Genomic DNA, 27,881 nt, shown 5'->3' with positions numbered 1-27,881 from the left:
CCCTCTCTCTCTCCACACACTAACTACAGCTTCCATCCTAAATGTTCATCAAAAGATGCCCTGCAGGAAGATGGAGTTAGATGCTCTTTATTGCAGTTCATGTCTCTTGACACATTTATCAGTGAAATTGGATTAGCAGTTGGCAGCTGCAGGTAGACAAGGTTCTGTAGTGATTAAATATGCAGACTGGCTGCATTCATGGTGACAGACCTCTGCTTATTCGGCTATAAGCACCATCTGTTTGATAAGTGTTCTCTGTTCAGGCAATTTTGTATTGAAAGAATCGTGGTCCCTTCACTTTTGCAGAAAAGGCATGAGTTGAATCCATAAGTAACAGCTCTTAGTCACGTTACAAAGTGTCATCGTCAATACATTGTTATTAAATTTATGAACCATGTCCCTGTGAAAAAAAATGTTAACATTGTCCAGGGATTGCAGAGTAGCAATAGTAAATCAAGATATGTTTATGGGTAAAATGTAAAGTGTTTCAGTACTAAAGTGACTTTATTTTCACTTTTTCTCCACTAACTGATTTCCAGTGGTTTATTGGTGAGGTCCAAGACGGAATGGTTTGATCTGGCCCGGTCCACTCTATCAGCTTGTTGCATGTGCCTTTAAATAACTGCCTTTATAAAATTCTGTTTTGGTGTGGTTTTCGCAACCTTGAATTAGCTCTCCATATTTACATGACGAAGTTAGCCTGCCCACCCAGAGGTTCATTTGCACCCCCTCGACTATATCTGCTGTTCTAGGTGTAGACTCCTATACACTGGCGAGACCAAGTTTAGACTCGGCGATCGTTTGGTAGAACATTTTCGTTCAGTGGGCCTACCTGATCTCTCAGTTGCTAAACACTGACCTTTCAGTCCTGGGCCTCCTCCGTTGTCAGAGTGAGGCTAAATGCAAATTGGAGGAACAGCACCTCATATTTCACTTGGGCAGCTTACAACCCAGCAGTTAGAATATGGATGTCTCTAACGTCAAGTAACCCTTTGTTTTCCCTCTCTCTCTACCCCCCCCCCCCCCTAGTTCTCCTGCTAGTTCCACAGTCCTCCAGATTAGTTTTACTGATTGTATGCTCCGTTGTCACTTTCCGCTCAGCCAACAATGGACCATTGTACATTTCCTTCAGCATCGTCTGCTTGGATCTGGCCTTTTCACACCTGACATGCTCTTTGTACCCTTCCATATCTCTGTGTCTCCCTCTCCCCTGACTCTCAGTCTGAAGAAAGGTCTCAACCCAAAACGTCACCCATTCCTTCTTTCCAGAGATGCTGCCTGTCCCGCTGAGTTAATCCAGCACTTTGTGTCTATCTTTGGTGTGAACCAGCATCTGCAGTTCCTTCCTACTGCATGTTCTTGGTGTCATTCTCTGCCACTCTTCTCGGGGTCTATAAACCTGCTATGCACAGTGACTGCATGTAGAGCATCAGGGGTGAGATTGGCCTTGCGTTTAATGCTGGAACTGGGGGTGGGAGGCAGGCAGATCCTGCCTCCGAGACTGGGAATGACTGGGACTTCTCCTATTCATGTCCATTGTTGAGGTGTAAAGCTTAGTGCTCCATCTAGTGGTCTGTATGGGAGCAGGTAAGAGATACTTTTTTCAAAGCAAAAGGAACAGCAGATGCAGGTTTACAATAAAGACACAAAGGTTCTGGAGTAACTCAGTGGGTCAGGCAGCATCTCTGAAGAACTTGGATAGGTGATGTTTTGGGTTGGGATCCTTCAAATTCAAGGACAGTTTCTTCCCAGGTGTTATCAGGCAATTGAATCATCCTACCACAAGCAGAGAGCAGCGCTGAACTACTATCTACCTCATTGGTGACCCTCGGACTATCCTTGATCAGACTTTACTGGCTTTACCTTGCACTAACATTATTCCCTTATCATGGATCTATACACTGTAAATGGCTCGATTGTAATTGCAATATCGTCTTTCTGCTGACTGGATAGCACGCAACAAAATCTTTTCACTGTACCTCGGTACTCGTGACAATAAACAAAACTGAAAAGAATCTCAGAAGGGATGAACAATATGACAGACTACCGACTAGCCATGGTTCCTTATGCCCCTGTCCCACTTAAGAAACCTGAACGGAAACCTCTGGAGACTTTGCGCCCCACCCAAGGTTTCCGTGCGGTTCCCGGAGGTTGCAGGTGGTTGCCGGAGGTTGCTAGGTAGTGGAAGCAGGTAGGGAGACTGACAAAAACCTCCGGGAACCACACGGAAACCTTGGGTGGGGCGCAAAGTCTCCAGAGGTTTCCATTCAGGTTTCCTAAGTGGGACAGCGGCATTAAGGTAACTCCTTCCACACTTCCCATCTGATGTCCAGCCCATTCTGACCTTATCACTGCTGGCAGTCAATACATTGTCCAAACCACCTTCGTCTCCTTTTAATCATTTGGACAATGCTCAGCATTTGCCCTCTGATACTGCTAACAGCTTGAGATGCTTCTTCACCAAAACGTTTTGAGGATCTTCTAAGACGTCTAACATTTGTGTGTTTATATTATAAGCTGCCGGCACTATGAGCCACAAAATAAGTTGCTGAGGATGTTGCTGTTGAAGATTCTCAGTTTGCCTGTATTTGGCTTTCTGTAATGATGCCAGGATTAATATCAGTTTGCTGATTCATTTTGATAATTTTTGGTTTGCCAGTGCTTACATCTGTCCTGGATTTGAGTGGCCGCAAGTCAGTCCATCTCTCTTCTTTCGTACATAAGTATAACTAGCATGGTGCATTTCCTTCCAAAATTATACATAACATTTGGAAATGGCATGCCATGAATGATATGAGTAGGTTTGGATATTATACAATGAGCACTAAGGGGGCAGCATGGTGGAACAGCAGTAGAGCTACTGCCTTACAGCACCAACAACCCGGGTTTGATCCTGACTTACGGGTGCTGTCTGTACGGAGTTTGTACGTTTTCCCCATGACCGCGTAGATTTTCTCCGCTTTATTCGGTTTCCTCCCAGACTCCAAGAGACGTGCAGGTTTGTAGGTTAATTGGCTCAGTATAAATGTAAATTGTCCCCAGGATAGTGTTAATGTGCGGGGATCGCTGGGCGGCGCAGACTAGGTGGGCTGAATGGGCTGTTTCCACCCTGTATCTAAACTAAACTAAACTAAGATATGGTGTAGCCAGCACTCTGTTTACACTTTGACTAGGCGCAGTTAGCATTGTGTATTGTGTGTGTCAGTGGTATACCCAGAATCCAGCATATAGTTAGGATATGGCATATTTAGCATAGTACATAAACATTGATGATAATCAATACAAATAAGGTAGATATTGTATGGCTAGCACTGTTTATGGATTGGAGCTCATGTAAATGGCACAATTCAAATAGTTACTGCCATGCGTATATTTTGAATATAAAGAATATATGTGTATATTGTTGAATGCACTAATTGCACTAATTGTTATTTTTGAGTGTCATTAATATCATTAATTGAGTATCAATACATGATTACAATCGATCTATCTACAGTGTATAGATACACTGATAAGGGAATAACATATTTTTGAGTATGGTTAGTCAGCATTATGTGTTGAAGCTGAAGTTATTTATGGTATAGCACACACAATGTATGAAGCCAATACTGTGTTTAGCTTAGCTCAGAGATACAGCGCGGAAACAGGCACTTCGGACCATTGGGTGCAGGCCAACCAGCGATCCACGCACATTAACACTATCCTACACACACTAGGAACAATTTACAATTATTCCAGCCAATTAACCGACAAACCTGTACATCTTTGGAGTGTGGGAGGAAACCGAAGATCTCCGGGAAAACCTATGCAGGTCACAGGGAGAACGTACAAACTTTGTGCAGCCAGCACCCATAGTCAGGATCGTACCTGGGTCTCTGGCGTTCTAAGGCAGCAACTCTACCACTGCGCCACTGTGCCGCCCATGTTTGTATTCTGTTAGTATATAGAGTGAGGATCATGACAGAAGCATCCTCATGGCTATTCCCGGAAACAATGACACGATGCACACTGTGACACGTCTGGCGACCAATTCTGCCAACATGTTGGATGACGATGGAAGCCAACATCAAGCTACATGTCGTCTGACACATGAGCGAACAAGTTTATAGAGTCACCAACATGCATGTACTACACCTGTCGTGCTACATGAATAAAATTTAACCAGCACGAGGTTTATAATTTGTGATATGGACAGTGCATATTGATTGAATATGGATTTGGACATATTACAGCCATTTAAAGATGGTATGCTCATCACTGTTTTAGGTGTAGTGTAGTCAATGGATATATGTAGATATTGTGAAGCCAAAACCATGGACATAGTTTCAGTGTGAATAGCATGTCCTGTCTCTCTGTGGTTATTATAACCCCTGTTCTTATGGAATGTCGGCACTACTGTGTAAATTTTAAATACATAAAATCAAGCACTGTACTTAGTCTGAAGAAGGTCTTGACCAGAAACGTCATCTACCCATGTTCTCCAAAGATGCTGCCTGACCTAATGACTTTTGCGTATCAATCAGTAACTACATTTATTTTTTTATACACTGTATTTATAGTTTGATATGGTATTGCCTATATCAACAGTATGGTTTGGATGCATTATAAACTGCACTTTGTGTATCAGTTAAAGCATAGTCCATGTTAGCCAATGTTAGCTGTGTGTCAGGTGAAAACAAGTACAGACAATGAGATTCAACAAGACAACGTTTAAGCTGGTACGACTTGGGTGGAGGAGGGATGAAGAGGGAGGGGATGCAAGGGTTACTTAAAGTTAGAGAAATCAATATCCATACCACTGGGGTGCAAGCTGCCCAAGTGAAATATGAGATCCCGTTCCTCCAATGTGCGTATGAGCTCGCTCTGACAATGGATGAGGCTCAGGACAGAAAGGCCAGTATGGGAATGGGAAGGATAAATAAAGTGTTTGGCAACCAGGAGATCAGGTAGGTTGAGGCACACTGAGCAAAGGTGTTCAGTGATCTTTCAAGATGTGATATTGTCAAAATGTCCATAATTTAAACATTTCCAAAATTAGATTGCATATATATTGTGGATGTTCTATCAGTACAGATTTTTAATATGCCATGATTTTAATATATTACATATATCTGTAAATTAGTAAAGAAGCTGTCAACGCTGTGTATAATGTTGATATTCTTCAGCCTGTACCTTGCAATAACTGCCACAATTAATGCTTACCTAAGTGAGTCTGCAGAAATGCTTGCCAGTTGAGCTTTCTGGGAATCGATCTGTCAGACTGAGTGAGTGGGACCTGTTCAGGATAAGCGAGAAGCAAGAAACAGTTTCCATCCGCCAGGCTATTTGTACTGAGTGCCACCCTGACCATCTCCCAGTCCCTGCTGAAGGACAGTGGCTGACGGATGAGGAAGGACAGCACTTGAGCCACAGAACCACAATGTTCTTAGCTAGTATAAAATGGTTTTAAGAGTGAGATGTTTAAGCTACCTCCGGCTGCCCAGAAACAAATATGTCAACAGAGTTCAATGCAGCATCATCTGCGCAGTCTGGATATGCCAAATCTGGGCAGATAGTTCATTATAGCCAGCATTTTGCTTATAGTTCATAGTTTCCATAGTTAGCACATTGTATAGGATTTATGTTGGTACGGCCAAAATAGATTGTATGCCTTATAGCTAGCATTGTTCACTTCTTTATCTTGTCATTAGTTAAAATATGCATGGAAAGATTCCAAAATGATTCATTTTCAAAATTTTAGCTTAAAAGTTATTCTTAAGGAAATGGGACTTCACAAAGCCTTCGGCATTGTGGAAGTTTTAAATACCTCTTTCACATTAATGCTCGCTTCTTTCGCATTAATGATGAATAAAATGATTTAATTCAAAGATGTTAATGAAGGATCAATGCTCTGTAAAGTCCTATTTTCTTAAAAATAACTTTTCAGCTAAAATGTTGTAAATTAATCATTTTAGAATCTTTCCATGCATATTTTAATTACTTACAATATAAACAAGTGAACAATGTACTTTAGGGTTTATTTTTCATGAAACTTAAGGTTTTGTGATTGGCAAAGCAAAACCCTCATCAGTAATCATCTGTACTCACAAATAGTAATGTGTTCTCCCAATTTAATCTATAAAGCACGGTAATATTTAATTATTTAAATGCTTGATTTTCCGCATTTATTCATTTGAAGCTTTTTTTTTCGCACTAAGCGCCAAATGTTACGAACTGCACTTTAATGGAATAATTTTGCTTTGATCCCTGTAGCAGCCTCTGAATAATTTATCACAGGTTATTGCCTTAATTCAGGAGAGGAATTGAGCAATAAAGGCAGATGAAAACACTACAGTTGAAACACCTAAGGGCCTGCGGACTCCTTTGACATGGGTCTTTTGTTGGAATTATTTAGAGGTTATTAAGATGTGTCTCCAGAATTAAGAGCACACTGTAAAACCAAGGACAGCCATCTTAATTCTAAAGACAAAACATAATGACCCTTAACCCCAATTGCTTCGAGCACCATAAACACTCACACTGCAGTATCATCTTACCTCTGGTTATGATACATATATATATATATATATATAGTTACAGTTTAGTTTATTGTCATGTGTACCGAGGTACAGTGAAAAGGTTTTATTGCGTGTTATCCAGTCAGCAGAAAGACAATACATGATTACAATCGATCCATCTACAGTGTATAGATACACTGATAAGGGAATAACGTTTAGGTAAAGGCAGCAAAGGATGGTCCCAGGGTCACCAAAGAGGTAGATAGTAGTTTAGCACTGCTCTCTGGTTGTGGTAGGATGATTCAGTTGGCTGATAACAGCTCAGAATAATATTATATATTTATATATATATATATGTGTGCATACACAAGGCAGCTTTCTTTTAATTTTTGCTCTACAATAGCTGGATATTACTTTTTCTTTTCCTTCCAACGACTCAAATCCCACTGTGATGATTATGTTGCCCTCCAGTAGCTCAACCAGTAGTCACTCCTATCTATGAATCTAAACAATAAAACAATAACAGGTAGCAGACACTTCAGCCAAATAGGGTGTTGCTGCACAGCTTTGGCCTTTATTTATCCTGAGCAACCACATAAAAATAGCTCACATTTTTACCAGGCGTAGACTCGGAGACCATTTCGCTGAACACTTTGCTAGGTCTGCCAAGGCCTGTTGGATCTCCCAGCTGCCAACCATTTTAACTCCTCTTCCCATTCCCACACTGACCTTTCTATCCTGGGCCTACTCCATTGCCAGAGTGAGACCACATGTAAACTGCAGGAACTTCTTCTTAGGCCCCCTTCAGTCGTGGCTGGCCATGGGTGTCTCCAGGATGCTATTCCCTATATGGAGGACGCCTGTGCGTGACTTTATTTAACACGGGGACACTGGTGCACAGACAGACACCCCACGGTCCTTGACAGATCTGGGTCAGGATCCAGTGGCATGGAGTCCAAGATGACCGGAGACCCTTTTCTGCTGCAGCCTTCATGCACCTTCCCAGCCGTTGTGACGCTCCACTAAGGTCAGCCATCGTCCTCCGCCTGTTCCACCGTTGAGGTCTTGGTTGGATTGCTTTTTGTCAGAGACCTCCCCCTCCATCTTACCGCCATGGGTGGCCCTACCAGGAGCATAGCTCCAGACGGCATCGCTCTCAGGATCTCAGGTCCACACAAGCTTCTCCATCATGACAGGGTGACAATCCACAAAATTGTTACTAATATGGATGAGAAACTACATGGTGAAGTTTAAACATAAGGATGATGATTTTAAACCATAATTAGACGAGGAACCAGTGTATGTCAGCTAGGACAGAAGCAAAAGATGCATTAGTTGGTAGGGGTTAATGCACACCATCAGTTCCATTGGGGGCCATGAATCAATTGAGAGCTGGGATTCACACAATCATAGCATTTATAGTGCAGAAGGAAACACTCTACATCATGTAAACCTAGATGTAGATTTCCAACTTAAGATGCCTATTCTACTCCCATTTGTCTTCTTGCTTCCTGTTTCCTTTCATAACCATTTCCAAAACAGTTCATATTCCATTTACCCTGCATCTAAAAACATTTTCTAACTTTCCACAAGTTCTTGATAAGCCAAGGAGGAACTTTTCACTTTCAGTATTCAGCTATTTAGCCCTCAGCCTTCAGAATTTTAAAATGTAATTTAAATTAGATCCACCCTTAATCTTGCTCTTTGAATGAAAAGTTTCATTTATTCCATTTATTTCCCTCTTTTTGTGATATGGTGAGGACCATTTTATGTTGTTCTTAAACTCGCACTCCAGGTTTAAATGGTTTCATTAACTCCCCTCACTTTACCTCTTTCCCAACACACACAGAGTGATTTTTGCACATTAACAAACTTTATTCATTCAGTGGCAGCCACAAATCAGTCCTGTTATTGCTGTAGCAAGTGATGTACTATTGCACCCCATGGAAGATGGACACAAAAGAAGAAGACCCCGTCACTGAGGGTATTAGATGCATTCATTGAGCCACCAGTTGGTTTCTTGAGTGGCTGAAGAATTTATAACAATATATTTTGCAATTTTATTTATTTTTTAATCTTTAATTTGAGGCACGTGAATACTGAAAATTACCGAGCATTTGGAGTCATAGAGTCATAGAGTGTTACAGTGTGGAAACAGGCCCTTCGACCAACTTGCCCACACCGGCCAACATGTCTCAGCTGCACTAGTCCACCTGCCCGCGTTTGACCCTATCGCTCCAAACCTGTCCTATCCATGTTTATTACAAAATACTTTATTGTATGTGTAGGGTATTTGCGATTATTTTGTGAAATAGTTGCACTAAATTCATGTCATAGGTACAGAATTAGGCCATTCGGCCCATCAAGTCTACTCTTCCATTCAATCATGACTGATCGATTTTCCCCTCTCAACCCCATTCTCCTGCCTTCTCCGTGAGACCTTTTACCCCCGCACTAATCAAGAACCTTTCAATCTCTGCTTTAAAAATACCCAATAACTTGGCCTCCACAGCTGATGAACTCCACAGGTTCACCACACTCTGATTATCAACATTTCTCTTCATTTCCTTTCTAAAGGTACGTCCTTTTATTCAGAGACTCTGCCCTCTGGTTCTAGACTCTCCCACTAGTGGAAACATCCCCCCCACATCCACTCTACCCAAGCCTTTCACTGGGTAAGTTTCAATGTCTCCCCTCATCATTCTAAACTCCAGCGAGTACAAGCCCAGAGGCATCAAATGCTCTTCATACGTTAACTCAATCATTCCTGGGATCGTTCTTGTAACCCTCCTCTGGACCCCTTCTAGAGTACCCTCAATGCTGTAGTAACTCAACGGGACAGGCAGCATCTCTGGAGAGAAGGAATGGGTGATGTTACGGGCCAAGACTCTTTTTCAGACTGAGAGTCAGGGGAGAAAGAGACAGAGATAAGGAAGGGCAAGGCGTGAAAACGAGACATCAAAGGAAATAGAATAAATCATTGCTAGCTAGGGGAAATTGACAACGAAGCATAGAGAGGTAAAATTTAATGAGTCACTTCAGGACCAGACCAATTAGAGATGGCAGGTTGCAATTAAATTCACAGCAACTGGCAGCTTTTATGTCATTATTTGTGCCAGCCCATAAATTGCTAGATTTATTGAATTCAGTTTCACAACTTGCTGTGGTAGGATTTGGGCTTGAGACGTCTGAGTTGCTGCTCTAGTACCTACATTTAAGGAGGTTTTGAAAGCAATGGGAAGATTGTCTATTAACAAGATTTATTTCCTTCACTTGAAAATAACCCTAAACAATATTTCAGGCTTATTTCCAAGTAAATTGAGATAGCTGGAAGTCGGATATGAATTATATTCTGCCCCCAGTCTTGACAAACCCTTCACTCCAAAGATTTTTGACTGCAGTTAAAATGCATTTTTGATCATAGAAATGATAGGAAGAATAGAGAAGCAGAATATTATGCAAATAATGTGGGACTATTAAATGGAGGATTTAGTTGGAGCTGGATCTGGGCGTTCAGTTTAGTTTAGAGATACAGCATGGAAACAGGCCCTTCAGCCCACCGAGTCCGCACCGACCAACGATCGCCGCACATTAACACTATCCTACGCTTGGGACAATTTTTACATATACACTAAGCCAATTAACCTACAAACCTGCACGTCTTTGGAATGTGGGAGGAAACCGAAGTTCTCGAAGAAAACACACGTAGGTCATGGTGAGAACATACAAATACTGTACTGACAGCACTTGTAGCCAGGATCCAACCCGGGTGTCTGGCGCTGTAGGCACTGTAAGGCAGCAACTCTACCTATGCGCCGTCGTGCCATGGTGCCTTTGTATTACAATCACAGAAAGTAAGACCGCAGATTCAGCATGTTATTATGTCAGCACAGTAAACATTAACATTTATTACAAGGCTGGAGCATCAGAAGGCTGGAAATTGGATCTCTTAGTATCTGTTCCTCATATGCATTTTAACTCGGGTTAGACAACATCAACAATCATTTATGTGTGAAAACATACTTGTCAGAAAATTGCCCTAGGGATTTCCATACACAATTGACAGATTCTGGCGTGTAGGAAGGAACTCTAGATGCTGGTGTACACCGAAGATAGACACAAAAAGCTGGAGTAGCTCAGCAGGACAGGCAGCATCTCTGGATTGAAAGAATGGGTGACGTTTTGTGTCAAGACCCTTCTTGTGACAGATCAAACCTTATCTGGCAATTGCCCTCACGTCCAAGCCTCAATATCCCACTCTTATTCTGCTCAAGCCTCTTGAGCCAAGGCCTCAATGCCCCACTCTTGCTCTGGCCACTCCCAATATGGCCGCTTTGCTTAGGCTCGCCAAACCTTTCATTGACAGAGATAAGAGGGACCATGTGACGTGTACTGTTTGAACCACAGAGCATAAGATTAGTATAAAAAGTAGTGCTGATGTAAAGGATCAGCCACAATCTCATCAAAACGTATCATAGGTACAAAAGTTTGAATGGCCTGATGCTACTCTTGTTTATAACATTAATCCAGACAATATTGGGTATCCTAAAAAGTGGTGGAGGCAAAAACCTCTGCCACACAGTATTTAAACAACATTTGGATGTGTACTTGAGCTGTGACTGGCAGGGCTGCAGATCAACGAGTGAACTTAGTAACATAGGATGAGGATAATAACCTCTCTCTCACTGTCAGCAAGACGAAGGAGCTAGTTATTGACTTCAGGAAATATGTTGGAGTACATGACCCAATCAACACCAGTGGTGCCAAAATGGAAATGGTTGGGAGCTTCGAGTTCCTTGGCTGTAATGTTGGCAATAATCTGTCGTGGGCCAACCACATTGATGTGATAGCTAAGAAGGCACGCCAGCAGCTCTACTTCCTGAGGACATTCGGCATGTCTCCAGTGATGCTTACAAACATGCAGATGCACCATAGAAACCCCAGTCATTCCTTCTTCTCCCTCCTCCATCCTCCCTTTGTGCAGAAGATACAGAAGCTTGAAAGCGCACACCATCAGTCTCAGGAATATCTTCTCCCCCTCTCTTATCAGGCTTCCGAAAGGATCTGGCATTAGCTACGTTACTGACCAATTCACCTCTACCCCTCTGCGGACATTAGATCTTGCCTGTGGAACTATTGTGCTTCAATGCTGAGAACTATAATCTGCACTCTGTAACTTCCTCTTTGCCCCACCCATTGTATTTCAGTTTGACTTCATTGTATTTATGGATAGTATTATCTGAATGGATAGCCTGCAAAACAAGGCTTTTCACTGTATCTCGATGCACCTGACAATAATAAACCTGAATCTAAACCTAAACCAATTGTCAGAAGCACCCTGTCCTTGTTTCTATGTACCCCTCCAACTTACTCACTCTCGCACATGCCCATCGATTCCCCTTTGGGTCTTTTTCCATTGATATATCTTGTATACCTTGAAAATAAGTACTCCTGTTTGAGTACGGTTGGGGGGGACAGCCTGCCCGGGGGTAGCGACAGCGGACGGGCCTCCGGCACAGAGACTGGCCCTGTTGCTCAGAAAGGTAGGGAAAAAAAGAGGAGGGCAATAGTAATTGGGGACTCTATAGTTAGGGGGTCGGATAGGAGATTCTGTGGACGCAGTCGGGAGACCCGGGTGGTAGTTTGCCTCCCTGGTGCCAGGGTCTCGGATGTGTCCCAACGCGTCCAAGGTATCCTGAAATCAGAGGGAGAGAAGCCTGAGGTCGTGGTTCATATAGGTACCAATGACATCGGTAAAAAAAGAGAAGAGGTCATGAAGGGAGAATTTAGGGAGTTGGGAGGAGAGTTAAGGAAAAGTAACAATCTCAGGATTACTGCCTGTGCCACGCGACAGTGAGAGTAGGAATGGAGCGAGGTGGAGGATAAATGCGTGGCTGAAGGACTGGTGCAATGGGCAGGGATTCAAGTTTCTGGATCATTGGGATATCTTTTGGGGAAGGTGGGACCTGTACAGAAAGGACGGGATGCACTTGAACCCGAGGGGGACCAATATCCTGGCGGGGAGATTTGTAAAGGCTACTGGGGAGACTTTAAACTAGAATGGTTGGGGGGAGGGAATCAAATAGGGAAAGCTAGTAGACAGAGTGTGAGGCAGGAGGCAGAGAAGGGAAGCACTCGGACCCAAAATCTAGGGGAGAAAGAAGAAAAAGAAAATAAACAGAGAATAAGAGGCGGAGGGTTTCTTAAATGTGCATATTTTAATGCTAGGAGCATTGTAAGAAAGGTGGATGAGCTTAGAGCCTGGATTGACACCTGGAAGTATGATGTTGTGGCGATCAGTGAAACATGGTTGCAGGAGGGCTGTGATTGGAAACTAAATATTCCAGGATTTCGTTGCTTCAGGTGTGATAGAATTGGAGGGGCAAGAGGTGGAGGTGTTGCATTGCTTGTCAGGGAAGATATTACAGCAATGCTTTGGCAGGATAGTTTGGAGGGCTCGTCTAGGGAGGCTATTTGGGTGGAACTGAGAAGTGGGAAAAGTGCAGCAACACTTATAGGGGTGTAATATAGACCGCCAAATGGGGAGCGAGAATTGGAAGAGCAAATATGTAAGGAGATAGCAGATATTAGTAGTAAGCACAAGGTAGTGATTGTGGGAGATTTCAATTTTCCACACATAGACTGGGAAACACATTCTGTAAATGGGCTGGATGGTTTGGAGTTTGTAAAATGTGTGCAGGATAGTTTTTTGCAGCAGTACATAGAGGTATCTACTAGAGAAGGGGCAGTGCTGGACCTCCTGTTAGGAAACGAGACAGGTCAGGTGGCGGAGGTATGCGTTGGGGAACACTTCGGGTCCAGTGATCACAATACCATTAGTTTCAATATCATTATGGAGAGGGTCAGAACTGGACCTAGGGTTGAGATTTTTGATTGGAGAAAGGCTAACTTTGATGAGATGCGAAAGGATTTAAAAGGAATGAATTGGGACATTTTGTTTTATGGGAAGGATGTAGAAGAGAAATGGAAGACATTTAAAGGGGAAATTTTAAGAGTACAGAATCTTTATGTCCCTGTTCGGTTGAAAGGAAATAGTAAAAATTGGAAAGAGCCATGGTTTTCGAGGGAAATTGGAAACTTGGTTCGGAAAAAGAGAGAGATCTACAATAATTATAGGCAGCATGGAGTGAATGAAGTGCTTGAGGAGTATAAAGAATGTAAAAAGAATCTTAAGAAAGAAATTAGAAACGCTAAAAGAAGATATGAGGTTTCTTTGGCAGTAAGGTGAAAGTAAATCCAAAGGGTTTCTACAGCTATATTAATAGCAAAAGGATAACGAGGGATAAAATTGGTCCATTAGAGAGACAGAGTGGACAGCTATCTGCAGAGCCAAAAGAGATGGGGGAGATATTGAACAATGTATTTTCTTCGGTATTCACCGAGGAGAAGGATATTGAATTATGTGAGGTACGGGAAACAAGTAGAGTAGCTATGGATACTATGAGATTCAAAGAAAAAGAAGTACTGACACTTTTGAAAAATATAAAAGTGGATAAGTCTCCAGGTCCTGACAAGATATTCCCTAGGACATTGAGGGAAGTTAGTGTAGAAATAGCAGGGGCTATGACAGAAATATTTTAAATGTCATTAAAAACGGGAATAGTGCCGGAGGATTGGCGTACTGCGCATGTTGTTCCATTGTTTAAAAAGGGGTCTAAGAGTAAACCTAGCAATTATAGACCTGTTAGTTTGACGTCAGTGGTGGGCAAATTAATGGAAAGGATACTTAGAGATAATATATATAAGCATCTGGATAAACAGGGTCTGATTAGGAACAGTCAACATGGATTTGTGCCTGGAAGGTCATGTTTGACTAATCTTCTTGAATTTTTTGAAGAGGTTACTAGGGAAATTGATGAGGGTAAAGCAGTGGATGTTGTCTATATGGACTTTAGTAAGGCCTTTGACAAGGTTCCTCATGGAAGGTTGGTTAAGAAGGTTCAATTGTTGGGTATAAATGCAGGAGTAGCAAGATGGATTCAGCAGTGGCTGAATGGGAGAAGCCAGAGGGTAATGGTGGATGGCTGTTTGTCAGGTTGGAGGCAGGTGACTAGTGGGATCTGTGTTGGGTCCACTGTTGTTTGTCATGTACATCAATGATCTGGATGAAGGTGTGGTAAATTGGATTAGTAAGTATGCAGATGATACTAAGATAGGTGGTGTTGTGGATAATGAAGTAGATTTCCAAAGCCTATAGAGAGATTTAGGCCAGTTGGAAGAATGGGCTGAAAGATGGCAGATGGAGTTTAATGCTGATAAGTGTGAGGTGCTACATCTTGGCAGGACAAATCAAAATAGGACGTACATGGTAAATGGTAGCGAATTGAGGAATGCAGTTGAACAGAGGGATCTAGGAATAACTGTGCATAGTTCCCTGAAGGTGGAATCTCATGTAGATAGGGTAGTAAAGAAAGCTTTTGGTATGCTAGCCTTTATAAATCAGAGCATTGAGTATAGAAGTTGGGATGTAATGTTAAAATTGTACAAGGCATTGGTGAGACCAATTCTGGAGTATGGTGTACAATTTTGGTCGCCCAATTATAGGAAGGATGTCAACAAAATAGAGAGAGTACAGAGGAGATTTACTAGAATGTTGCCTGGGTTTCAGCAACTAAGTTACAGAGAAAAGTTGAATAAGTTAGGTCTTTATTCTCTGAAGCGCAGAAGGTTAAGGGGGGACTTGATAGAGGTCTTTAAAATGATGAGAGGGATAGACAGAGTTGATGTGGACAAGCTTTTCCCATTGAGAGTAGGGAAGATTCAGACAAGAGGACATGACTTCAGAATTAAGGGACAGAAGTTTAGGGGTAACATGAGGGGGAACTTCTTTACTCAGAGAGTGGTAGCTGTGTGGAATGTGCTCCCAGTGGAAGTGGTGGAGGCAGGTTCGATTTTATCATTTAAAAATAAATTGGATAGGTATATGGATGGGAAAGGAATGGAGGGTTATGGTTTGAGTGCAGGTAGATGGGATACCTAACTACTGCAGGACTGTGCTACCCCAAAATATTGTCCCATGGTTGCTGAATTGATCACTTCTTGAATAAGGGTTGAGTATTTGCAGTTATCCTCCATACCTGAGACCATTGTAGTCTCTGAGCAGCATTGGAAGTTCATAGTGTCGAGCTCTTCAATTTTGTTTCTTATTTCCCTCATAAATCAGCACACCAGAAAATGGTTGAATTACAATTTCAGGGCAAAGATGTTTTGTTGGGATTGTACAGATCTTCGTTGGAATGTGACCTGGAGCATTGCACATAGTTTTAGTCTCCTTGTTGAAGAGGAAATATCAAAAACCTGCAGATGCTGGAAATTTGGACTAATAACAGAAAAGTTAACCAAAAATATCATCACCAGTACTCTCTCCCACCTGAGGTGATTACACAAGGAAAGATATGAATGTAAGTATATGGCTCATGGAAGCTAGTCAATGCAAGAGTTCTTTTCCCAGTAGAGGTGGGAGAAACTAAGAAGCATAATGTCAACATTAAACATTGATCATTCAAGATTAAGATAAAGCAAAAGATATTCTCTAAAGGGATTGTGAAGCTTAGAAATCATCTTCCCGAGAGATTTGTGGAGGTTTAGTCTTTAGGCTGGAATTAATAGATATTTGAATCTCGGACCATGGGAATTGGAGAAGTAAATGATATTGTGGCCACAGATAATAATAATAATAATAATAATGGATGGGATTTATATAGCGCCTTTCTAATACTCAAGGCGCTTTACATCGCATTATTCATTCACTCCTCAGTCACACTCGGTGGTGGTAAGCTACTTCTGTAGCCACAGCTGCCCTGGGGCAGACTGACGGAAGCGTGGCTGCCAATCTGCACCTACGGCCCCTCCGACCACCACCAATCACTCACACACATTCACACACATTCACACACAGGCAAAGGTGGGTGAAGTGTCTTGCCCAAGGACACAACGACAGTATGCACTCCAAGCGGGATTAGAACCGGCTACCTTCCGGTTGCCAGCCGAACACTTAGCCCATTGTGCCATCTGTCGTCCCAAAATGATGAGTTCATCCATGATCTTACAGAATGGTAGATCAGCTTCAGAGTCTAAATGGTCTGTTCCTGGAAAGACCATTGAAAAGCAGTGAAAGCTTTTTACTTGCGTGCTATCCAGTCAGTCGGAAGACTATACATGATTGCAACCAAGCAGCCCACAGTGTACAGATACAGAATAAAGTGAATAACTCTTGGTGCAAGATGAAGTCAATTAAAGTTCGATCAAAGATAGCCTAAGAATCTCCAATCAGGTACATACTTAATAGCTCAGGACTGCTCTCTAGTTGTTGGTAGGATGGTTCAGTTGCCTGATAACAGCTTGGAAGAAATTGCCTCTGATTCTGGAGGTGTGCATTTTCACACTCCTATACCTCTTGCCTGATGGGGGAGGGGTGAAGAGTGGGTGTCCAGGGTGAGACTCTATTCTGATTATGCTGCTGGCCTTGCCGAGGCAGCGTGAAGTGTTGATGGAGTCAATGGAATGGCGTCTTACTGTCTCCAACTACATTCTATCTCTGTCCTACCCACTCCAGTGACATCAGTCTGAAGAAGGGTCTCGACCGGAAACATCACCCATTCCTTGTCTTCAGAGATGCTGCCTGTCCCGCTGAGCTACTCCAACATTTTGTGTCTTCAATGGAAGGGAGGTTGGTTTGTGTAATGGTCTGGGCTGCATCCACAATTTGCTGCAATTTCTTGCGGTCTTGGTCTGCTGTGACGCATCATGACAAAATGCTTTCTATGGTGCATCTGTAGAAGTTGGTGAGAGTTGCTGGGGACATGCCAAGCTTCCTAAGCCATCTAAGGAAGTAGAGGCATTGGTGTGCTTTCTTGGACATTGCTTCAAGAGGGCCGATCCAGGACAAGTTGTGATATTTACTCCAAGGAACTTGAAACATTTCAGCCATCTCTACTTCGGTGCCGTCAATGTATACTAGGATAGGTGCACTGCTTCACTTCCTTAAGTCAATCACAATATGCTTTGTCTTGCTGATGGCTTGGCACCAGGGTACAAGGTTCTCAATCTCCTACCTGTGCTCCGTCTGTTCATTATTTGATACTCGGCCCACTACGGTGGTGTCGTCTGCGAATTTGTAAATTGAGGATACGCACAAAAAGCTGGAGTAACTCAGTGCGACAGGCAGCATCTCTGGAGAAAAGGAATGGTTGATGTTTCAGGTCAAGGCCCTTCTTCAGACTGAGAATCAGGGGAAAAGGAAACGAGAGATATATATAGTGATGTAGAGAGAGATATAGAACAAATGAATGAAAGATATGCAAAAAAGTAGCAATGGTAAAGGAAACAGGCCATTGTTACCTGTGTGTTAGGTGAAAACGAATCACAGACAATGAGATTCAACGAGACAACTTTGAAGCTGGCACAATTTTGGTGGGGGGAGGGATTGAGAGGGGGGTTTCAAGGGTTACTTGAAGTTAGAGAAATCAATATTCATACCACTGGGTTGTAAGCTGCCCAAGCGAAATATGAGTTGTTATTTCTCCAATTTGCGTTTGGCCTCACTCTGACAATGGAGGAGGCCTAGAACAGAAACATCCCTAGTTAACTCAACTCTTCCCACCAAAACCACCCCCTCCCTAAGTACCTTACCCTGCAATCAAAGGAGATGCAACATGTCCCTATACCTCCTCCCTCGACAGTCCTTTAAGGTTAGGCAGTGGTTCACTTGCACCTCCTCCAACCTCATCTGCTGTATGCATCGTTCAAGGTGTGGACTCTTATACAATGGCGAGACCGAACCTTTTGCTGAAGATCTTTGCTCAATCCGCCTGGACTTACCTGATCTGACGGTTGCTAAACACTTTAATTCCCCTTCTCATTTCCACACTGACCTTTCTGTCCAAGGCATTCCCCACTTTATCCTGTACCTGTACACTGTGAGCAGCTTGATTGTAATCATGTACAGTCTTTCAACTGACTGGATAGCACGCAACAAAAAAGCTTTTCACTGTACCTCGGTATACGTGACAATAAACTAAACTAAATAAACTCAATGTGTAAGAAGGGACTGCAGATGGTGGTTTAAACCGAAGTTAGACACAAAACCCTGAAGTAACTCAGTGGGACAGGCACTATCTCTGGGGAGAAGGAATGGGTGACGTTTCAGGTCGAGACCCTTCATCAGACTGGTTAGGCATAAGGGAAACGAGAAATATAGACGGTGATGTGGAGAGATAAAGAACAATGACTGAAAGATATGCAAAAAAGTAAAGATGATAAAGAAACAGGCCATTGTAAGCTGTTTGTTGGGTGAAAATTAGAAACTAGTGTAACGGGTGGGGGAGGGATAGAGAGAGAAAGAATGCCGGGGCTACCTGAAGTGAGAGAAATCAATATTCATACCACTGGGCTGTAAGCTGCCCAAGCAGAATATGAGATGTGGTTCCTCCAATTTGCATTTAGCCTCACTCTGACAATGGAGGAGACCGAGGACAGAAATGTCTGTGTAGGAATGGGAAGGAGAATTAAAGTGTCCAGCAACCGGGAGATCAGGTAGGTTCAGGCGGGCTGAGCGAAGGTGTTCCATGAAACGATCGCCCAGTCTGCGTTTGGTCTCACCGATGTATAATAATCCACATCTCGAACAACGGATACAGTAGATGAGGTTGGAGGAGATGCAAGTGAATCCAGTAGATGAGGTTGGAGGAGGTGCAAGGTCGGGATCCCTGGACAGAGTCGAGGGAGGAGGTATAGGGACAGGTGTTGCACCTTCTGCAGTTGCAGGGGAAGGTACCTGGGGAGGGGGTGGTTTGGGTGGGAAGGGATGAGTTAACCAGGGAGTTGGGGAGGGAACGGTCTCTGCGGAAGACGGAAAGTGGTGGAGATGGGAAAATGCGGCATGGGGGGATCCCGTTGGAGGTGGCGGAAATTTCGGAGGAGTATGTCTATATCTCTCATTTCCCTTATACCTAACCAGTCTGAAGAAAGATCTCAACCCGAAACAGCACCGATTCCTTCTCTCCAGAGATGCTGCCTGTCCCGCTGAGTTACTCCAGCTTTTTGTGTCTATCTTAAATAAACTAAATATTTATATTATTGACTCAGTTTGTAGTTTTGCAAGAGCATAAGGAATATGTGCAGGAACTGACCATCTAGCCCTTGAAACTGATAAAGGGAACAACAATTGGTATAATGATATAACATTGAAGACATGTTATATCATGACATAATTTCTGATCAAAGATAGTTCAGACTCCAATTAGGTTGATGGGAGGTCAGGACCGCACTCTAACTAATGAGAGGACACTTCAGTTGCCTGATAACAGCTGGGAAGAAAGTGTTAATGAATCTGGAGGTGTGCGTTTTCAAACTTCTGTACCTCCTGCCCGATGGGAAAGGTCAGAAGAGGGAGTGACCAGGGTGAGACAGATCCAGGATTCTGCTGCCTGCCTTGCTGAGGCTGCTTGAAGTGTAGATGGAGTCAATGGAAGGAGGCGGGTTTGTGTGATGGTCTGGGCTATGTCCACAACTCTGCAATTTCCTGCTGTCTTGGATGGAATTGTTCTCAAACTAAGCTCCAATGCATCCCAATAGGATGCTTTTTTCAGCGCATCTGTAGAAGCTGGTGAGATTTTTGGAGACATGCCAAACTTCCCAAGCCTTCCAAGGAAGTAAGGGCATTGGTGTGCTTTCTTGGCCGTAACTTTGATGTGGCTGGCCCAGGATAAATTGCTGGTGAGATTTAATCCTAGGAATTTGAAGCTTTCGACCATCTCTACTTCGGAGCCATTAATGTAGACAAGAGTGTGGGTATCGCTCTGCTTTCTGAGGTCAATCACTATCTCCAATATCTTGCTGACATTGCGAGAGAGGTTGGTGTCTTGACACCAAGTTACAAGGTTCTCAATTTTCGTTCTCCTGTGTCACATCTTTCATGAGACTATTGGCCCCGCAAAGTGGCAATGAACCAATGGAAATTGCATATATTAAAGGAATTGGCTACATTATTATTGAGAAATAAATTTGGCCAAATATACCATGGATACAATGGAGTTTGTTTAAAAAGGTCCCAATTTCAAAAGAAGCACCAGCTTTTCATTTCAGCTGCAGCTTCACAGTACCAGAGTCCCCGGTTCAATCTTGAACCGTGTGGACCCTGTGTGGAGTTTGCACGTGGGTTTCCTACAGGTACTCCAGTTTCCTTTCATATCCCAGGCAGGTACAGGAGCTGTAAATTTGCCCTGGAGTATTGGTGAGTGATAGAATCGGGAGGAAAATAATGATAATGTGGAAAGAAGAAAACAATATTAACATGGGATTAGTGTAAATCCCATGAAGGTCGATATGGACTAGTTAGGCCAAAGGACCTGTTTCTATACTTGTATGGCCATGGCTTTAGGACTTAATTTTATGTCTGTTTTAGGGAACTGTATTTTATCTTTGGAAATAAATGCACATAGCTTGACACTTCTGAAATAACAAAATTGTCTACTAAATGTTACTGGAGTGAAATCTCTCCAGGAGGCTTTCTTCAGTTGTTCACAAGGATGCTTCACCAGTATACTCACCAGATGTGGGCTGGATAAGAAGGCTTTAGTAAAAAGTGAGTGGACAGGCTCAGATTATTCTCAGAAGATCATAAATTCGTAAATGATAAGAGCAGAATAAGACTATTCGGCCCATCAAGTCTACTCCGCCATTCAATCATGACTAAACTATCCCTCCCTCCTAACTCCATTCTCCTGCCTTCTCCCCATAACCCCTGTCACCTCACTGTGGGGCAAGTGGCTGAGACGTTAATAAAAGTATGAGAGTTCCAGTCTTTTTACAAGGCAGTGGAGTCTAAAACTAGAGGATGCAGGTTTAAGGTGAGAGCGGAAAGATTTCAAGATCAGAGGGACAATGAATAAACATCCTAATACAGATAAATTAATATCTCATATTTATAACACTCTTTTAGATAGTGAGGTCCCGTCGACGGAATTATATAGACAAGCATGGGAAAATGCATTAGACCAATCTATAATGAAAGATATTTGGGATGAAAGTCTACAACATATACATCAATGCTCGTTAAATGCCAGACATTCTTTAATACAATTTAAAGCACTACATAGGCTGCATTACTCTAAAACAAAATTAAATAGAATTTTCCCACATATCTCTCCTATCTGTGATAAATGTCAATACTCAGAGGCTAATTTAACTCATACTTTTGTAAATGGTATAAAAATCTCTGGATGGATGTTTTTAGAATAATTTCTGAAGTTGTTAATACCCAATTGGATCCTGACTCAAAACTAATAATATTAGGAATATCAGAACAAAGCCTAAAACTTACAACAAGCCAAAGAAACTTCCTTGATTATAGTATAATAACTGGGAGAACATTTAAAAAATAAATAAAAGTCCAACAACCCCCACAATTAAAATGTGGATCATGGAGATGTCAGAGACCTTACATTTGGAAAGAACTAGACTTGTCTTAATTGACAAACAAGAATTATTTGCTAGAATATGGTCTCCATTCATTGATTTTTTGAAAGGGTAAATGGGTCCGGCACGGAAGCTTGAACCCAGGATTAGATGAATAGTTATGTTTTATAATCTACAGACCTATCTCCAAAGTTGTATTATTGGTCATTTATTCTATACTTTTTTATCGGTTTTTTTTCTGCTTTCTTCCTATCTACAGGTATATTTAAAAAAAAACAAATAGAAGCAGAGTTAATATGCAATTTATAAATGAGGACTCCTATTACTTTGATAACTGGAATCCCATCTATTAACAACATGTAATTGATAAACGAAATGTGTTTTGATTATGATATGTATATGCTTCTAATAAATATATGATTTTTTTTTTAAATGGCCTAGCAGCCCTGAAGCCTTTACTCAATTTTAGTGTCCTAGCCTCTCCAATCTGGCCAGGATCAACATGTGCTCATTCTACAAATAACAGAATGGACATGTGGTGGAGTTGCTGGCTTACAATGCCAGAGACCCAGGTTCGATCCTGGCTACGGGTGCTTGTCTGGGCGGAGTTTGTATGTTCTTCCCATGACCGCATGGGTTTTCTCCGGGACCTTTCGTTTCCTCCCACACTCCAAAGAGGTACAGATTTGTAGGCTAATTGGCTTGGTATGTGCAAATTGTCTCTTGAGTGTGTGTGGGATAGTGTTAATGTGCAGGGGTCGATGGTCGGTACTGACTTGGTGGGCCAAATGGCCTGTTTCCGTGTTGTATCTCAACTAAACTAACCTACCCATCTGTCATATAAAACAACTCCTATCCCACCATTGGCAGAGATTTGTATTTCAAAAAACTTGTAAACCACTTCAACACATACCGAAAAACAGTGGCAGCAGGTTATCATTGAAACAGGATATTATGTAGTGATCTGATAGCCCTTTCTGGACAGGCTTTGCAGATACATTTGCTCAGATAAAATTCAATTTGAGTGAGTTGTTTTGCCCTTATTGATCCATTTCACATCAGGTTTGCATGTCTGCATCCAGATAGGAACCACAAGTTAATTTTGGCAACACAACTATGATCCATGTAAACTCTAGCCAAGAGTTGGAGGTAGTCCTACTTGCCAAGCTGGCACTTATGAGGAATATTGAACTGTGCATCTGTCTTCCCTCTTCTCTCTCTTTTCACACAGGATAATGGTGTTTGCAAGAGGATTGTCAAGTTGAGATTCCATCCAGCTATGCCAGTGATATCAGCAAGGAACAGAGCGAATGAGAACTTCAAATTACTACTTAACCACAAAATAGACAGAAAAAACTGGAGTAACTCCGCGGGTCAGGCAGCACTCTGGAGAAAAGGAATAGGTGACGTTTCAGATGAATATGAATATGAATATTAACTTCTCTAACTTCAAGTAACCTTTACCTTCCCTCTCTCTCCATCCCTCCCCCTTACCAGTTCTCTGACTAGTCTGACTGTCCTTGTTTATATTTTACCTGTTTGTTTTGTTGCTACTTTCTCTAAGTTAACAATGATCTATTCTCCATTTTCCATGATCTCTATCCCCTTTGTCTCATTTTCACACCTTACATTTCCTTATCTCTATATATTCCTCTGCCCTGATTTAGTCTGAAGAAGGGCCTCGACCTGAAACGTCACCCATTCCTTTTCTCCAGAGATGATGTCTGATCTGTTTAGTTACTCCAGCTTTTTGTGTCTATATTTGTTTTTAAACCAGCATCTGCAGTTCCTTCTTATATTGCACTTTATTTTCAACAACAGTGATTTTAAAATCTGTTTTATCATTGACATATTTTCAATGTTTGATCGCCTGGTATGATGATACGTCAATCTGAGGGAAAAAACTTTAATTTTCCTTAATTTCTCTCTCTGTTGCATTCAATTTCCTTTTTCTTATCTCATTGTCCTTTCCCTCTCTTTGTGCTTTTCTTCGCTTCACTTCTCCATTGTGGCTGTTTTACTTTTTTCTTCCTTTCCTGTAATGTGGCCACGGCCATAGGAGAACCTTAGTTTAATTTAGTTTAGAAATACAGCACGGAAACAGGCCCCTCGGCCCACGGCCCCACACATTAACACTATCCTATACACACTAGGGACAATTTACACATCCGCCAAGCTAATTAACATATAAACCTGTACGTCTTTGGAGAGTGGGAAGTCACGGGGAGAACGTACAAACTCCGTACAGTGAGCACCCATAATCGGGATTGAACCCGGATCTCCAGCACTGCAAGCACTGTAATGCCCCTGTCCCACTTAGAAAACCTGAACGGAAACCTCTGGAGACTTTACACCCCACCCAAGGTTTCCGTGCGGTTCTCGGAGGTTGCAGGTTGTTGCTGGAGGTTGCAGATAGTGGAAGCAGGTAGGGAGACTGACAAAAACCTCCGGATCTCTGGCACTGCAAGTGCTGTAAGGCAGCAACTCTTCCGCTGCACCACCCTGCCGCCCCTGCTGTGTCCAAATAGCTGTTATTGGATCAACTCGTCTGTAGCTCATCAACTCGTCTGTACCTCATGTCCTACTCCATTTAAGCCAAGGCAGGTCCAGCCAGTAGGGAGAGAGAGGAAGCAGGAGAGAGGGAGACTGAGCCACCAGGACATACCTGTGACTGCCAGCACTCCTTCGAAGGCATGACTGAGCCACAGGTTACAAGCCCATGATCGCCAAATCCCGTCGTGGATGACGAGGGACTGTGCCCCACATGGACCTGGACTCTCTTGCCACTACCGTGCTTCACTATAAATAAACCATAGCACGAGTTCACCCTACCACGAGTGTTTCAATGTAGCCATTGTCAACCTGGCATCATCTCTGATGCCAAAATTACCAATAGAAGAGAGACTAGTTTAGAGATACAAGATGGAAACAGGCGCGTTGGCCCATTAAATCTGTGCTGACCAGCAATCACCCATACACTAGGTCTATCCTACACACACGGGACAATTTACTGAAGTCAATTAACCTACAAACCTGCAAGTTTTTTGAATGTGGATGGAAACCTGAACATCCAGAAGAAACCCAAGTGGTCACAGGGAGAACATACATACTCCATGCAGACAGAACCCGTAGTCAGGATCGAACCCAGGTCTCTGGTGCTGTAAGGGAGTAATTCTACTGCCGCACCACTATGCTCTCTGAGTGGTTGACGGTGTTATTCTGCCTGGAGGCTTGTGACTCGTGGAGTTCTGCAGGGGTCGGCGCTGAGAATTTTGTTTGGAATTATAAAGAAAGCACATCAACACCTCTACCTCCTGAGAAGATTACAGAGATTTGGAATGTCAGAGGATTCTCTTGAACTTCTCAGGTGTTCAGCAATTTGAATGCCCAGGAGCAAAGAAGACGGCAAAAAGTTGTGAACACTGCCCAGTCCATCATGGGTTCTGACCTACCCACCATCAAAGGTATTTACCAGATTCGCTGCCTCAAAAAGGCAGCCAGCATCATCAGAGACCCACACTGCCCTGGCTACACACTCATTTCACCCCTGCTATTGGGAAGAAGGTAGAGGAGCCCGAAAGCTAACGTCGAGGTTCCCATATAACCATATAACATATAGCAATTACAGCACAGAAACAGGCCATCTCGGCCCTTCTAGTCCATGCCAAACACTTACTCTCACCTAGTCCCATCTACCTGTACTCAGACCATAACCCTCCATTCCTTTCCCGTCCATATACTTATCCAATTTATTTTTAAATGATAAAATCGAACCTGCCTCCACCACTTCCACTGGAAGCTCATTCCACACAGCTACCACTCTCTTATTAAAGAAGTTCCCCCTCATGTTACCCCTAAACTTCTGTCCCTTAATTCTCAAATCATGTCCTCTGGTTTGAATTTTCCCTACTCTCAATGGAAAAAGCTTATTCACGTCAACTCTGTACATCCCTCTCATAATTTTAAAGACGTCTATCATGTCCCCCCTTAACCTTCTGCTCCAAAGAATAAAGACCTAACTTGTTCAACCTTTCTCTGTAACTTAGGTGCTGAAACCCAGGCAACATTCTAGTAAATCTCCTCCGTACTCTCTCTATTTTGTTGACATGACGTGGAACCTTGTCAAAGGCCTTACTGAAGTCCATATAGACAACATCCACCGCTTTACCCTCATCAATTTCCCTAGTAACCTCTTCAAAAAATTCTAGAAGATTAGTCAAACATGACCTTCCAGGCAGAAATCCATGTTGACTGTTCCTAATCAGACCCTGTTTATCCAGATGATTATATATATTATCTCTAAGTATCCTTTCCATTAATTTGCCCACCACTGATGTCAAACTAACAGGTTGGCTAGGTTTACTCCTAGAACCGTTTTTAAACAATGGAACAACATGCGCAGTACGCCAATCCTCCGGCACCATTCCCGTTTCTAATGGCATTTGAAATATTTCTGTCATAGCCCCTGCTATTTCTACACTAACTTCCCTCAATGTCCTCAGAAATATCCAGTCAGGACCTGGAGACTTATCCACTTTTATATTTTTCAAAATTGTCAGTACTTCCTCTTCTTTGATCCTCATAGTTTCCATAGCTACTTTACTTGTTTCCCTTACCTGACATAATTCGATATCCTTCTCCTTGGTGAATACCGAAGAAAAGAAATTGTTCAATATCTCCCCCATCTCTTTTGGCTCTGCAGATAGCTGTCCACTCTGACTCTCTAATGGACCAATTTTATCCTTCGTTATCTTTTTCCCAACAGCCATCAGGCTATTAAACATGACACCCTCAAATATGCCCTGAACTACATAGACTATTATTATTATTATTGCACTATTAATGTTTGTTATTATATGTACATATGTGTGTGCATATATGTACAATATATGTGCATGTGATCTGTATATATGTGTATATATACACACACTGAACTTTTTTCTTATATTGTTGACTGTGCTTACATACTCTGCTGTGCTGCTGCAAGTAAGAATGTCATTGTTCTATCCGGGACATATGACAATAACACACTCTTGCCTCTTGAATCTTGAGTTAATCCAACATTTTGTGTCTGCCCACAACAATCTCTTTCCTTCTGTCTCAGTCCTGAGAGGTAATATCCTATGGCAGTCCAGTTTGTGGAAATGAAGAGATTGTCATGCCAGACTCCTTGGTGCCAGGTGTGAAGTAGAAATATCACATTCTAATAAAAAAAAACAAAGAGCTGCAGAGAAAAACAACTGAAGTTGCCATAATTTTCCATTTTCTTCACCTGAAAGCTGTTTGCAAACCACTAAGGGATTAAAAAGGACACAACATTGATGGCTTTGCAGAACTGGTGATTGTTTAGTTTGGTTAAGTTTAGAGATATGGCGCATACACAGGCCTATCAAAATGCCTCCTAGATGTTTGCTGTATTTAGTTTAGTAATACAGCGTGGAAACAGGCCCTTTGGCCCATTGAGTCCGCACTGACCAGCGATCCCCGCACACCAACGTTGTAATTATGCTCCTAAAGCTTACCCCCCTTAGTCTAGTTCAGTAAAACACTCAGTCAAGCACTGGACCACAATTCTTTATTCTTTCCAACGATAACAAACTCCCTATACAATACCTAACCACCATGGGTCCAATCCTTGTCTCTGTCGTTCAAGCCCTTCAGCCTCGTGCAAGCAGACACCTCCAAAAGGTTACACAAAAAGTGCCCCTCCAGAAGATCGACCTCGATCCTCGTGGGGTTCACTCTTTATAGGTCATTGGACCCTATGGCGCGAAACTAGATGGGGGTGGCAGCCCAAACCAATCACAAATATCGATTACATTATACAGCTATTGACAGCTCCCTAACCCAATTACAAAGTACCCCTTTACAATGTTTCTACAGAAGCTTCTGGAAGGAAGTCAGTTAACTAAAGTAATGCAACATTTTCCCTGGTTGTATAAACAA

This window comes from Amblyraja radiata, chromosome 11 (assembly GCF_010909765.2).
Source record: "Amblyraja radiata isolate CabotCenter1 chromosome 11, sAmbRad1.1.pri, whole genome shotgun sequence".
NCBI classification, from domain to species: Eukaryota; Metazoa; Chordata; class Chondrichthyes; order Rajiformes; family Rajidae; genus Amblyraja; species Amblyraja radiata.
The sequence above is the reverse complement of the archived record's forward strand: the minus strand, read 5'-3'. Positions refer to the sequence as shown.